This window comes from Paramormyrops kingsleyae, chromosome 12, assembly GCF_048594095.1.
Source record: "Paramormyrops kingsleyae isolate MSU_618 chromosome 12, PKINGS_0.4, whole genome shotgun sequence".
Lineage (NCBI taxonomy): Eukaryota > Metazoa > Chordata > Actinopteri > Osteoglossiformes > Mormyridae > Paramormyrops > Paramormyrops kingsleyae.
Genome location: NC_132808.1, coordinates 27,072,370 through 27,085,493, shown reverse-complemented (window position 1 = coordinate 27,085,493; position 13,124 = coordinate 27,072,370). Strand labels below are relative to the sequence as shown.

At 42.4% G+C, this 13,124-nt stretch overlaps 2 protein-coding genes and 9 non-coding genes across 12 annotated transcripts in view; 1 reads left to right on the top strand and 10 right to left on the bottom strand.

The window, feature by feature from the left end:
- LOC111852105 (uncharacterized) overlaps positions 1-11,359 on the bottom strand; it is a 42,603-nt gene extending 31,244 nt beyond the window's left edge. Inside the window, exon 1 of the mRNA XM_072697825.1 lies at positions 11,270-11,359. The gene's annotated coding sequence lies outside the window, so the exon portion shown is untranslated. The remainder of the gene's footprint in view (positions 1-11,269) is intronic.
- On the bottom strand, positions 206-278 carry trnar-ccu (transfer RNA arginine (anticodon CCU)). The gene has a single exon. It is a non-coding gene; the product is annotated as a tRNA-Arg (tRNA).
- trnar-ccu (transfer RNA arginine (anticodon CCU)) lies at positions 688-760 on the bottom strand. Its single transcript has one exon. It is a non-coding gene; the product is annotated as a tRNA-Arg (tRNA).
- trnar-ccu (transfer RNA arginine (anticodon CCU)) lies at positions 1,176-1,248 on the bottom strand. Its single transcript has one exon. It is a non-coding gene; the product is annotated as a tRNA-Arg (tRNA).
- On the bottom strand, positions 1,658-1,730 carry trnar-ccu (transfer RNA arginine (anticodon CCU)). The gene has a single exon. It is a non-coding gene; the product is annotated as a tRNA-Arg (tRNA).
- trnar-ccu (transfer RNA arginine (anticodon CCU)) lies at positions 2,140-2,212 on the bottom strand. The gene has a single exon. It is a non-coding gene; the product is annotated as a tRNA-Arg (tRNA).
- Positions 2,622-2,694, bottom strand: trnar-ccu (transfer RNA arginine (anticodon CCU)). The gene has a single exon. It is a non-coding gene; the product is annotated as a tRNA-Arg (tRNA).
- On the bottom strand, positions 3,114-3,186 carry trnar-ccu (transfer RNA arginine (anticodon CCU)). Its single transcript has one exon. It is a non-coding gene; the product is annotated as a tRNA-Arg (tRNA).
- trnar-ccu (transfer RNA arginine (anticodon CCU)) lies at positions 3,596-3,668 on the bottom strand. Its single transcript has one exon. It is a non-coding gene; the product is annotated as a tRNA-Arg (tRNA).
- On the bottom strand, positions 4,080-4,152 carry trnar-ccu (transfer RNA arginine (anticodon CCU)). Its single transcript has one exon. It is a non-coding gene; the product is annotated as a tRNA-Arg (tRNA).
- The window catches only part of LOC111852107 (FHF complex subunit HOOK-interacting protein 1A-like), a 31,073-nt gene continuing 23,228 nt past the window's right edge, over positions 5,280-13,124 (top strand). Inside the window, exon 1 of one of the 2 annotated variants that reach the window (XM_023827651.2) lies at positions 5,280-5,360. The gene's annotated coding sequence lies outside the window, so the exon portion shown is untranslated. Of the gene's footprint in view, positions 5,361-11,336; positions 11,477-13,124 lie in introns of those variants that run through there. The other variant, XM_023827649.2, reaches the window with a different exon arrangement.

The window sequence follows — 13,124 nt, the reverse complement described above, 5'->3', positions numbered from 1 at the left end:
TTGATTTTATACACCTGTGGCACTGAGTCTGAATGAAACACATTCAATGATTGAGAAGTGTGTCTCAATACTTTTGTCCATCTAGTGTATGTACAGGCAGGAGTGAAGATTGGGGTTGAGGCACAGGGTCAGTCATCCATCCATCCATGAGCCCAGGAGCATTTTGGGTGGTCATGGGCCTTGCTGAACGGCTCATAAAGTTTGTCACCCCAGATGGGACTTGAACCCACAATCCCTGGCTTAGGAGGCCAGTGCCTTATCCATTAGGCCACTGAGGCTGCAGATTTGTATTGCCCCTAAATGCTTCCACTTTGCAATAATACCACATACAGCTGACGAATATCTAGTAGAGAAGAAATTTCACAAACTGACATACTGTATAGCAAAGGTGACATCCTATAATACTATGACGCTTGAATTCACTGAACTCTTCAGAACGACCCGTTCTTTCACAAATGTTTGTGAACTGCATGGCTTGGTGCTTGATTTTATACACCTGTGGCACTGGGTCTGAATGAAACACATTCAATGATTGAGAAGTGTGTCTCAATACTTTTCTCCATCTAGTGTATGTACAGGCAGGAGTGAAGATTGGGGTTGAGGCACAGGGTCAGTCATCCATCCATCCATGAGCCCTGGAGCATTTTGGGTGGTCATGGGCCTTGCTGAACGGCTCATGAAGTTTGTCACCCCAGATGGGACTTGAACCCACAATCCCTGGCTTAGGAGGCCAGCGCCTTATCCATTAGGCCACTGGAGCTGCAGATTTGTATTGCCCCTAAATGCTTCCACTTTGCAATAATACCACATACAGCTGACTAGAACATATAGTAGGGAAGAAATTTCACAAACTGACATACTGTATAGCAAAGGTGACATCCTATAATACTATGACGCTTGAATCCACTGAACTCTTCAGAACGACCCGTTCTTTCAAAAATGTTTGTGAACTGCATGGCTTGGTGCTTGATTTTATACACCTGTGGCACTGGGTCTGAGTGAAACACATTCAATGATTGAGAAGTGTGTCTCAATACTTTTGTCCATCTAGTGTATGTACAGGCAGGAGTGAAGATTGGGGTTGAGGCACAGGGTCAGTCATCCATCCATCCATCCATGAGCCCTGCAGCATTTTGGGTGGTCATGGGCCTTGCTGAACGGCTCATGAAGTTTGTCACCCCAGATGGGACTTGAACCCACAATCCCTGGCTTAGGAGGCCAGTGCCTTATCCATTAGGCCACTGGGGCTGCAGATTTGTATTGCCCCTAAATGCTTCCACTTTGCAATAATACCACATACAGCTGACGAATATCTAGTAGGGAAGACATTTCACAAACTGACATACTGTATAGCAAAGGTGACATCCTATAATACTATGACGCTTGAATCCACTGAACTCTTCAGAACGACCCGTTCTTTCACAAATGTTTGTGAACTGCATGGCTTGGTGCTTGATTTTATACACCTGTGGCACTGGGTCTGAATGAAACACATTCAATGATTGAGAAGTGTGTCTCAATACTTTTGTCCATCTAGTGTATGTACAGGCAGGAGTGAAGATTGCGGTTGAGGCACAGGGTCAGTCATCCATCCATCCATGAGCCCTGGAGCATTTTGGGTGGTCATGGGCCTTGCTGAACGGCTCATAAAGTTTGTCACCCCAGATGGGATTTGAACCCACAATCCCTGGCTTAGGAGGCCAGTGCCTTATCCATTAGGCCACTGGGGCTGCAGATTTGTATTGCCCCGAAATGCTTCCACTTTGCAATAATACCACATACAGCTGACGAATATCTAGTAGGGAAGAAATTTCACAAACTGACATACTGTATAGCAAAGGTGACATCCTATAATACTATGACGCTTGAATCCACTGAACTCTTCAGAACGACCCGTTCTTTCACAAATGTTTGTGAACTGCATGGCTTGGTGCTTGATTTTATACACCTGTGGCACTGGGTCTGAATGAAACACATTCAATGATTGAGAAGTGTGTCTCAATACTTTTGTCCATCTAGTGTATGTACAGGCAAGAATGAAGTTTGGAGTTGAGGCACAGGGTCAGTCATCCATCCATCCATGAGCCCTGGAGCATTTTGGGTGGTCATGGGCCTTGCTGAACGGCTCATAAAGTTTGTCACCCCAGATGGGACTTGAACCCACAATCCCAGGCTTAGGAGGCCAGTGCCTTATCCATTAGGCCACTGGGGCTGCAGATTTGTATTGCCCCTAAATGCTTCCACTTTGCAATAATACCACATACAGCTGACGAATATCTAGTAGGGAAGAAATTTCACAAACTGACATACTGTATAGCAAAGGTGACATCCTATAATACTATGACGCTTGAATTCACTGAACTCTTCAGAATGACCCGTTCTTTCACAAATGTTTGTGAACTGCATGGCTTGGTGCTTGATTTTATACACCTGTGGCACTGGGTCTGAATGAAACACATTCAATGATTGAGAAGTGTGTCTCAATACTTTTCTCCATCTAGTGTATGTACAGGCAGGAGTGAAGATTGGGGTTGAGGCACAGGGTCAGTCATCCATCCATCCATGAGCCCTGGAGCATTTTGGGGGGTCATGGGCCTTGCTGAACGGCTCATGAAGTTTGTCACCCCAGATGGGACTTGAACCCACAATCCCTGGCTTAGGAGGCCAGCGCCTTATCCATTAGGCCACTGGAGCTGCAGATTTGTATTGCCCCTAAATGCTTCCACTTTGCAATAATACCACATACAGCTGACTAGAACATATAGTAGGGAAGAAATTTCACAAACTGACATACTGTATAGCAAAGGTGACATCCTATAATACTATGACGCTTGAATCCACTGAACTCTTCAGAATGACCCGTTCTTTCAAAAATGTTTGTGAACTGCATGGCTTGGTGCTTGATTTTATACACCTGTGGCACTGGGTCTGAGTGAAACACATTCAATGATTGAGAAGTGTGTCTCAATACTTTTGTCCATCTAGTGTATGTACAGGCAGGAGTGAAGATTGGGGTTGAGGCACAGGGTCAGTTATCCATCCATCCATCCATCCATGAGCCCTGGAGCATTTTGGGTGGTCATGGGCCTTGCTGAACGGCTCATGAAGTTTGTCACCCCAGATGGGACTTGAACCCACAATCCCTGGCTTAGGAGGCCAGTGCCTTATCCATTAGGCCACTGGGGCTGCAGATTTGTATTGCCCCTAAATGCTTCCACTTTGCAATAATACCACATACAGCTGACGAATATCTAGTAGGGAAGAAATTTCACAAACTGACATACTGTATAGCAAAGGTGACATCCTATAATACTATGACGCTTGAATCCACTGAACTCTTCAGAACGACCCGTTCTTTCACAAATGTTTGTGAACTGCATGGCTTGGTGCTTGATTTTATACACCTGTGGCACTGGGTCTGAATGAAACACATTTAATGATTGAGAAGTGTGTCTCAATACTTTTGTCCATCTAGTGTATGTACAGGCAAGAATGAAGTTTGGGGTTGAGGCACAGGGTCAGTCATCCATCCATCCATGAGCTCTGGAGCATTTTGGGTGGTCATGGGCCTTGCTGAACGGCTCATAAAGTTTGTCACCCCAGATGGGACTTGAACCCACAATCCCTGGCTTAGGAGGCCAGTGCCTTATCCATTAGGCCACTGGGGCTGCAGATTTGTATTGCCCCTAAATGCTTCCACATTGCAATAATACCACATACAGCTGACTAGAATATCTAGTAGGGAAGAAATTTCACAAACTGACATACTGTATAGCAAAGGTGACATCCTATAATACTATGATGCTTGAATCCACTGAACTCTTCAGAACAAGCCATTCTTTCAAAAATGTTTGTGAACTGCATGGCTTGGTGCTTGATTTTATACACCTGTGGCACTGGGTCTGAATGAAACACATTCAATGATTGAGAAGTGTGTCTCAATACTTTTGTCCATCTAGTGTATGTACAGGCAGGAGTGAAGATTGGGGTTGAGGCACAGGGTCAGTCATCCATCCATCCATGAGCCCTGGAGCATTTTGGGTGGTCATGGGCCTTGCTGAAGGGCTCATAAAGTTTGTCACCCCAGATGGGACTTGAACCCACAATCCCTGGCTTAGGAGGCCAGTGCCTTATCCATTAGGCCACTGGGGCTGCAGATTTGTATTGCCCCTAAATGCTTCCACATTGCAATAATACCACATACAGCTGACTAGAACATATAGTAGGGAAGAAATTTCACAAACTGACATACTGTATAGCAAAGGTGACATCCTATAATACTATGACGCTTGAATCCACTGAACTCTTCAGAACAAGCCGTTCTTTCACAAATGTTTGTGAACTGCATGGCTTGGTGCTTGATTTTATACACCTGTGGCACTGGGTCTGAATGAAACACATTCAATGATTGAGAAGTGTGTCTCAATACTTTTGTCCATCTAGTGTATGTACAGGCAGGAGTGAAGACTGGGGTTGAGGCACAGGGTCAGTCATCCATCCATCCATGAGCCCTGGAGCATTTTGGGTGGTAATGGGTGGTTTATGACAGGACCCCAATCCCACCACGTCACTGGATAAAACTCCACGCTGAATTCGGATGTGGTCTGGCTTTTCAGCACTAGGTGTCGCTGTATTCCACAGGCTTGTGTTTTTTACGATGAACTGATAGATCGGGGCTAAAGTCTGATTTGACCTGTATATGTGAAGAAGCACTCTGCCTTCTCCTTCATTCTATTTGCTTGTCCTGTTTGTTAAGACCTGTTTCAAGAAATTAAACAAATACGACTGCTCCCATTTGTGCCGTATACCAGTGCGTTTTTGCTGAACAGTGTCAGTCAACTCATTAGTGACACTGGCGACTTAGCAAAGCAATTTCACTTCATGCCAGACAGGAGGCGCTGGTGGGGAAACTCACCGGGCTGTTTCTGCACACAGAGAATGTACCCAGCTTACACTCCTCATGTTTATGACTAGAAGGAAAATGACTTATTTTCAGCTTCTGTTTTCTAGGTCGTCGGTACCCATGTCCGCTTTTCAGTTTCAGAGATTAACTGTGCAGCTTTGAAAGGTGACAAAACTCTTCCCACATGGAGCTAAACCTCACAGATGCTGCCGGCCAGTTAACATCTGCCCGTGACTGACGTGTGTGACGTAATGTCTGGGATCTGCTTGGCAGTCGTACCAACGACCATCCTCTGACCTTGGTGATTCAAAGACAGGACGCCGCCCCTCTAAGACTGACAGCTAAGGCCTGACATTACACGGCTCGCTCTTAGGACAGTATCCTTACCCACAATGCCTCTGATTCTGACAGGTGATGTCCTGGGCGCCGCTCTCGAGCGGACTGCTGCCTTTGTCAGGTGAGCGGGATTTATGCTGTACCACTGCCCGCTAATCTTCACTGCTTATTAGAGGTGCAGTGTGATCAGAGTCCTTCTGGGGGGAGGTGGATATTAACGCCTATAGGTTATCTTCCACTCTATTACAGAATTTAACAGGTAGTCGAAGCAAGCTCTTTTTTAATTATTGATTTAAACATGTGGTCGGTTGGCTAGCTTCTCAGAACAAGAGAAAATGTTATTCAAGACCTTAAAAATCATAATATAGCAATTAGGGCTGGACAATAATTCGATATCAATATATATCGCGATAGAATTTTTTTCGATAACGGTGATACGATTTTTAAACACATTTCCGATATTTCGATATACATTTGAATATTATATATATTCACCGGCTTTTAAAAATGTATCACAAGTGCTAAACAGGGCGTATTCAAATCGCATTCGCATGGTAATTTGCTGAACAACGCAGCTGTGAAACGTGATCAGGTATAACTTTTTTAGACAGCATAAATAATATTGAAGCATTTGTTTTCAAGCAGACTGTTAAAGGCAAAAGCAACAAAGCATTTTAGACTTTGTAAAGAAACCATAGTAACCACGTGTATGATACTTTTCAGAGCTGTGTCAGAGCGAAATGACTCGTGAATTTAATTTTGACACTGGTTAGCTTTTTGTAAAAACGAACTACAGTACACCCGGCAGGTTTTTTGTGATTTTGCGAGCGATCTTTGTGTTTTCAATGTTGGAGAATATAATTAAAGGTTTGTATCAAGAAACGACGGTGGTTTTTATTGTATACTGGTAAATCTCTGCTGTTAGTTGGTGGTATGCCTTTTGTTAGCCAACATGTATGTCGGGGCCGGCTCTACGCTGGGGCAACGCCCCCTTAAGCAAACGTCCTGCCCCCTTAAATCAAACTTTTAGAAGTTGAGGAAGAAAATAATAATTACCCACAAACTGAATATGGACAAGATTTACTACAGTAGCTGAAAAATCCACTGAAAAAGGCACAAACGAGATGATAAGTTTCACTTCTTGTTCGCCCTTTCCCTCCGTGTTCTGTTTGTGCGCGGGCTCACGCAGCACTCGGCAGATCCCCCACTCACCCTCCCCCCAGCTAAACATCCAATCACTGTTGGTATGCAAATGAGCCAGTTTCTCAGTAGGCAGGGCAGAGCGAAATGAGCTGCGTGATTGCGGAAGGTTTAGAGGAAACAGCAATCTCTCTCGTCAAAATCATAGCGACTCGTGAGATCATGGTTCGAATTATTTTTGTCTATTTGGGGGGGTCTTGATCGGGGGGTACTGTACCCCCCCCAAATAGACAAAAATAGCAGTTTGGCGGGGGGGGGGTATTAACATTTTTCTTGTTTTTTTTTTTTTTTTCTTTTTTAAGAAAGATAACCTCACCTTGTAGGAAAATTTTATGTAAAACGATTTTAGACACCCCTAGTGTGGACCGTACCATTTTAACCACCTCGGTGCTAGAAGCAGCTTAGCCAGTCGGTTACGTCATTCATTCTCATTGAGCGACTTGTTCGTTGTGATTTCAAGATTCTTTATTCGTCACATACATAGTTATAACAAGTACAACATGTAGTGAAATGAACCCTGACCGATCCTATTTTTCAGTTTTATATTTCAAGACTCGGTGAATTGATTTTTTCTTTTTCATAACTTAGCCTACCCTTTTTAGTTTTGGTAATATTGGCAATAGTGAAAAGTGTTTTGTTGGGTTCAAATATGTTTGATATAGGCCATCCAATTAAGGTAAATGTCTTGTTTTTAATCTGATGAGGAATATTTTATTTTATTTTATTTTTTGTTTTACTTTTCAGTTTTCCCCCTGAGGGATTGCCACCTTACTGTGGTCAGGGGCTTTGCGTGCCTCAGTGACCCTAAGAGCTACACCAGCAGAAGCTTAGCCTTCAGGTGGGACACCCAAGTTGGACAGGTCTTAGGGCAGAGGCCTGACAAAGTGCAATCCAATTACATGACAAAAACAGTTATCCAGAGCACCACCCCACCCCTTTCCCGCCTTTGTCGCCACCATGTGCCCCCTTCACATTTCTGTCTGCCCCCTCATATATGCATGTCTAGAACCGGCCCCGATGTATGTACATATTTATAGCATGCCGATCGCGTCAAATAAATCGCGGCAATGCCAAAAACCCGTGCATGTACATTCTCAGTTATTAACGCACATAAATACATTTCAAGCACATGCTAATATATTGCTGCCAAATTGGTTTTCGGTTATCTCGATCATCGGTTATCTCGACGCTTTTTGGCAACCCCCTAGGCCGGCGACATAACCGGGTTCGACTGTATATGAATAATCAGCCTGTTCTAGTTTAAATGGAAATATATTATTGTTAATAAGCTGAGTCTGAGAGTTTTATTTATTTGATAGTTTATTTCACATTTCTTGTTTGTAAAGGCTAAATACAAATAAAAAGTGAACCTTTTTTTTTGTACTGTTTTTATTAAAAAAAAAAATTATATAATTTTAATAGGAGGAGCCTGGAGGTATTATAGACTTTGCAAATTCAGTTTGCAGACATCCATTGTGCGTGTCCTCGGCAGTTTTTTCCTGAGGCTTTTTAATATTGTCCATATCGATATCGGAATTATATCGTATCGACCAAAATTAAGAAATATATCGTGATATAAATTTTTGCCATATCGTCCAGTCCTAATAGCAATTATAGACCGTAAACTTGCAATTGTTCATTATTATATATTATAATTTTAAAATTCAGTGTATATAAGAAGATTCATAATTTAAGTTATTCCAAACAAATGATTTTGCGCATGGATATACTGTAACTGCCCCGGATGCTTTGTGGTCAGTGCGCCACCTTGTGGCCCGGGTAGTGTGCCCACTGGGATAAGTGCCAAGCTGGATGGATGGATGGAGTAACCCAGCTGGCATTTTAACGTGGAGTCAGCGTTGAATCAACGTCAGGTGTCAGTGTTGGATAACCGTTGGATTTTGTTTAGATTTTGCAAATCTAATCAACGTTGAAATAGCAACGTCATTCCAACGTTACGTTTGTCAACATAGGTGAATTTGCCAACATTGAATCAATATTGATTTTAGTTTAGATTTTGCAAATCCAATCAACGTTAAAATTTCAACGTCACTAAAGTCCTGCTTTTCAACAGTTTATTTTGTTAAACTGTTTTCACTAAAGTACTGATGTTTTCAACAGAACAAACACCTTGAAATGGATACATAAACGAGTTAGTGGACATGCAGAGTCAGCTAGGACAAAGCCAATTGGTAAAAGAAAGACCAGGAAGAAGATTAATAAAGACATTTCACTGATTAAAGAAACATGCTTTATTACGTAAAACATTTTACACAAACACTTGTTGAACTAGAACAGCCCAAACACTGGGCCACATTGAACATGGCTAGTTATTTTTCCATTTTTCTGCCACCGCCACCCATCCTCTCTGGTGCATATTTTAAATATTTGGCCATGTGTTCATTTATTTTTGTTGTTGTAGTATCAAATGAGCTGAACACCACGTCTGAAAAAAACAAAAACTTTGTTTAGTTTATTTTTAAACCTGTTTTACAAATGAGGACGTCCCCAAAGGGAGTTTTTGACAGGTTTATCTCACTTTTGGGTACAAATTTGTCCACAAAATATAGTTAAGTCACACACACGGACACAGCGCTTCGCGGTTAAATTAACTTCTGCCCACATGCACGCGCGCACACACAGAACGTTCGGTTGGCGGTTAAACGTCTGACCATACACACAATACGTATTAATATGTGGGCCAGAGTCAGGCACACTCTAAGGCCCAATCCCAAACTGGTCCCTACACACTCCGCCTCACCACTCCGCCTTCGTTTGCGCGTTCCCGAGACCCGTCGCCATGTTGAAGTGTGTCTCAAAGCAGTAAGGGCTAAGGGGGAGTGGTCGATTATGCCCTCCTTCAGCGAGTCAGCAACGATGGTGGCTCGCGCGATTCCACTACCACTTCCATATCCCACAATTCCTAGCGCACAGGAAACAGAACAGCGCGATAATTTAATAATTGGATTCTAACAGCACTGGGAAATACATATAGAAAGTCTATGTTACATGTTATAATTCATCGCTGCAGAAAAAAAATTAGGAAAGCAGTTATTTATAGGTGGTCAGTACAGATTGATTTTATCGTGATCCGATTACGAGAGATTTTGTGTACTTTTCAAACTAGAAACCACGCGAAGAAACATTCGTACGCAAACTCGATCAACATCACACCAGCAATAACAATTTATGTTTCATATTTGCCTGTTTTTTCCTCTACTGATCTGGATCTGGTATTTGGTACAGAAGTAATGCGTAATGTTTTATGCGTGTAAACTAATTAAGTTTACACGCATGGTAGAAATTGTACAATCGTCAATATGACGTGTACATACTTAAAATTGCTCAGTGCAATAAGACGACGTAGCCGTCGTCTTCTCGCATTAGATCAACTTTGTGCTTTTTTAAAATAACTGATATGTCATTAAAGAAAATACAATACAGCTTCTTGATGGATCCATTTCGTCAAATCACTACGTAATGCATTTCCTCTTTCCGGTAAAGAAGACTGTAAAAAGGCGCTGCGAGGGCAAGTCTGTCTCAAATCTTTCCTGTGACAGTTTCCTTCAGTTTAAGTGCATATGGCGTGTTGTGAGGGTGACTCGGCGGGAGTGTGACTCGAAATGAAGGCGGAGTGTCGAGGGTATAGTTTGGGATTGGGCCAAAATGTATTTAGGAAAGTTCTAGTTACCGCCAGATTCCGTTCAAAACGGTCCACTGTCAGAGAATCTTCTAGCCTGAAGATGAAGACGCAGACCCACTTCGCGCATGCGCAATTGTCTGGGACCGTCAGAGCCAATAAAATCCAGTTCTAGTCACTGCCATTGTGTGATGGACACCCGCCGTCCTGCAATCAAGTCCTTGTATTGCTCTCAGTAAAAAAGGGCTTTTTTATGCTTTTATATTGTCAACAACAGTATGTGTCATATGTCATATAAAAAAAAATATTCACATACCTCAACAAGAAGAACATAAAAAAAAGAAATAAATATTTATTATAAAAATTACATAGGATTACAATGCAATTTTTACTTTAGGTCAGCACCAATCCTTCTATTTTATTATTTCTTCTTCTTTGTCTTTCGGCTGTTCCCTTTCAGGTGTTGCCACAGCGAATCATTTGCCTCCATCTAACCCTATCCTCTGCATCCTCTGGTTGTAAAAATAATGTTGATTTGACGTACAACTCAAATTTTATTTATATTTCTATGTTGAATCTATAGTTAGTTAACAACACCATTTCAACCATTTGGTATTCAACGTTGTTTTGACGTTGAATGAATGTTTTTTTATAAACTGACATTATTTCAACCACATTTAAACGTTTAAGGTCGGTCGAATGCCAGCTGGGAACTGAGGATTGCTTTATTTTAATGCACTATTTTTTCAGTCATATCAAAAATATTTAAGAGAATTTTTTGTTAAATTTATAGAAAAGAAACCGAAAAATACATTTGCAGATGTAGTACAAGGTTAAATCAGATATCACACAATGTTTACATTTTGCTATTGTGGGTTTTGCAGTTAAAAGGCATTTTGCTTACGTTTTCTTAAATTTTTGTTGAAGATTTGTAAGAGGAATAATGAGCGTTGTGTGTTTGATTAGTGCGGTGAAGCTGAGAAGGCGACGAAGATCAAGTAATTGGCTCAAAATATATTTAAAAATTAACAAGTAAACGACAGAACGGATAGAGAGCTACGTGTGATGTGAGGACAGCAGGTCGCCGGTGCGCCGGAGAGTTTCAGCTCGTTAATCCGCAGATAGTTGTGTGTGTGTGTGTGTGTGTGTGTGTGTACAGGGTGGGGAGGAGTCGATCGGATTTAACTCACCTTTCGGTCGGCAGCGCAGGTTGCAGTTAAGCTGGTGGCTGATGCCAGCCCTTTAAAAACAAGTTATCACAGCGTGTGAGTTTATAGCGTTCAAAGTGTTGTTTTTTGGGGGGGGGGAATACAACCTTACAGACGGATTTAACGAAGAAAAAAGCCTGCAGTAATATATTCCCATAGAAGCGTTGCATCGCTTTCTGCAAATTCACAGTAAGATCGACTTCGTGTGTCTGTTTCTATTTGTTAATAATTATTTTAATTTCAAGTATGCGATTGCGTGTTTATTTGTGCTTGTTATAAATAACCGCCACATAAGTATTTTTGGTGATAAAAGCTATTTTCAGTCTTCTAACCTTTTATATGACGACATCCCATCTCATAGTTTACAGTTTGTCCGCGTGTTTCTGAAATTAGCGCGTCGAAAATAAGTCGGGAAAGTCTCACTTGTCGTCTGTAAAGATTCTTTGGGGCTGAAAAAAAATTTGCTGAGCGTTAGAATTTGAACTTTAATGAATGTACAACTACTGTTCCCGATGAGGGAAGGTCTGTCCACATGTGGATCAGCTAGGTTTGTATGCACTGAAATAGCTGAAGCAGTAAATCGTTGTTCGGAGATGAAAATACTAAAAATATAAATATACCGCTCATTACTAAGTGCAGCTCTTTGTTAAATGAAACACCGGCAGCTCACATAAAACCTGCTCTTTCCTGTTTACAACAACAACAACATAATAATAGCCTAATAATAATAATATGCATATTCTCTGTGACCATGTGCTGCTGAAGAAGGTTTCTCAGGAGAAAGCTGATTAACAGAGTTTAAACAGAGTTTTCTGAAGGGGGGGGGGGGGGGGGTTCATGACAGTCAGAAATGTCCGCACTGGAGGTCTCGCCTTTCAGCACCGATTCGGCTCCACGGTGGGCAGCGTGTGTGTCGGGTTACAGATCACAGTGCTGGTCGCCAGCTTCTACCGACTCACCGTCTAATCAACAAGACCCACGACTTCATGTGTAGTGGGTCACGACTGTAAAGAGAACAGAGGAAAATCCCGAATTGGAGAAGCAGGCACCTGGAGTAGGAAATAGTTGGTTTTTTTCTCGTTAAATGATTGATATGTATCATAGTCGGTTATCTTGGACGAGGTCGGGGGGCTTTTCAGAGAGGTGTATTTTTGGGATAAAGAGCTCACGATGTTCCTCTCCTGGAATTGGGGGTGTTTATCACAGAGGAGGTCTTTATGTTCCTGCCTATTAGTTATACGCAGGAATTCCCCTGTGTAACGCAGGTGTGGGGAGACCGTAAGACCGTCATTTACCGTCTCCCCCAGTATGATATCCTTCCCAGTCTGTCCGGCTCCTTAAAATATGAGTCACTCCATATTTGTGTTACATATGCAATGAGCAGAGTAGTTATGAGCGGCCAATACGGTTTGCATGATTTAGCTATGAATTTAACTGTAGCATTGACTTGATAACTAAGAAAGTCCAATTGGCAGAACTCAATTAACAGTGCCGGTCAACAAATTAGGCGACAGAGGCAGCCGCCTAGGGCGCCATCCTCTGAGGGGGCGCTGACTTAGCCAGCTGATTTCACTTTGTCTCAGACAGGGGGCGCCGGCGGTGAAGCTGGCCTAGGGCACCATCCTCTGAGGTGGCGCTGACTTAGCCAGCCAATTTCGCTTTGTCTCAGACAGGGGACCCCGGCATTGAAGCTGGTCTAGGGCGCCACATGTGCTTTGACAGGTACCAAGGGTGTAGATTTGGGTGTGGACTGCAGGGACATGTCTACCGATATTAAGAACGTACCATGTTTGTTTAGGGGGCTGAGGGATTCTACGCTGATTTGGTCCCTAACAAT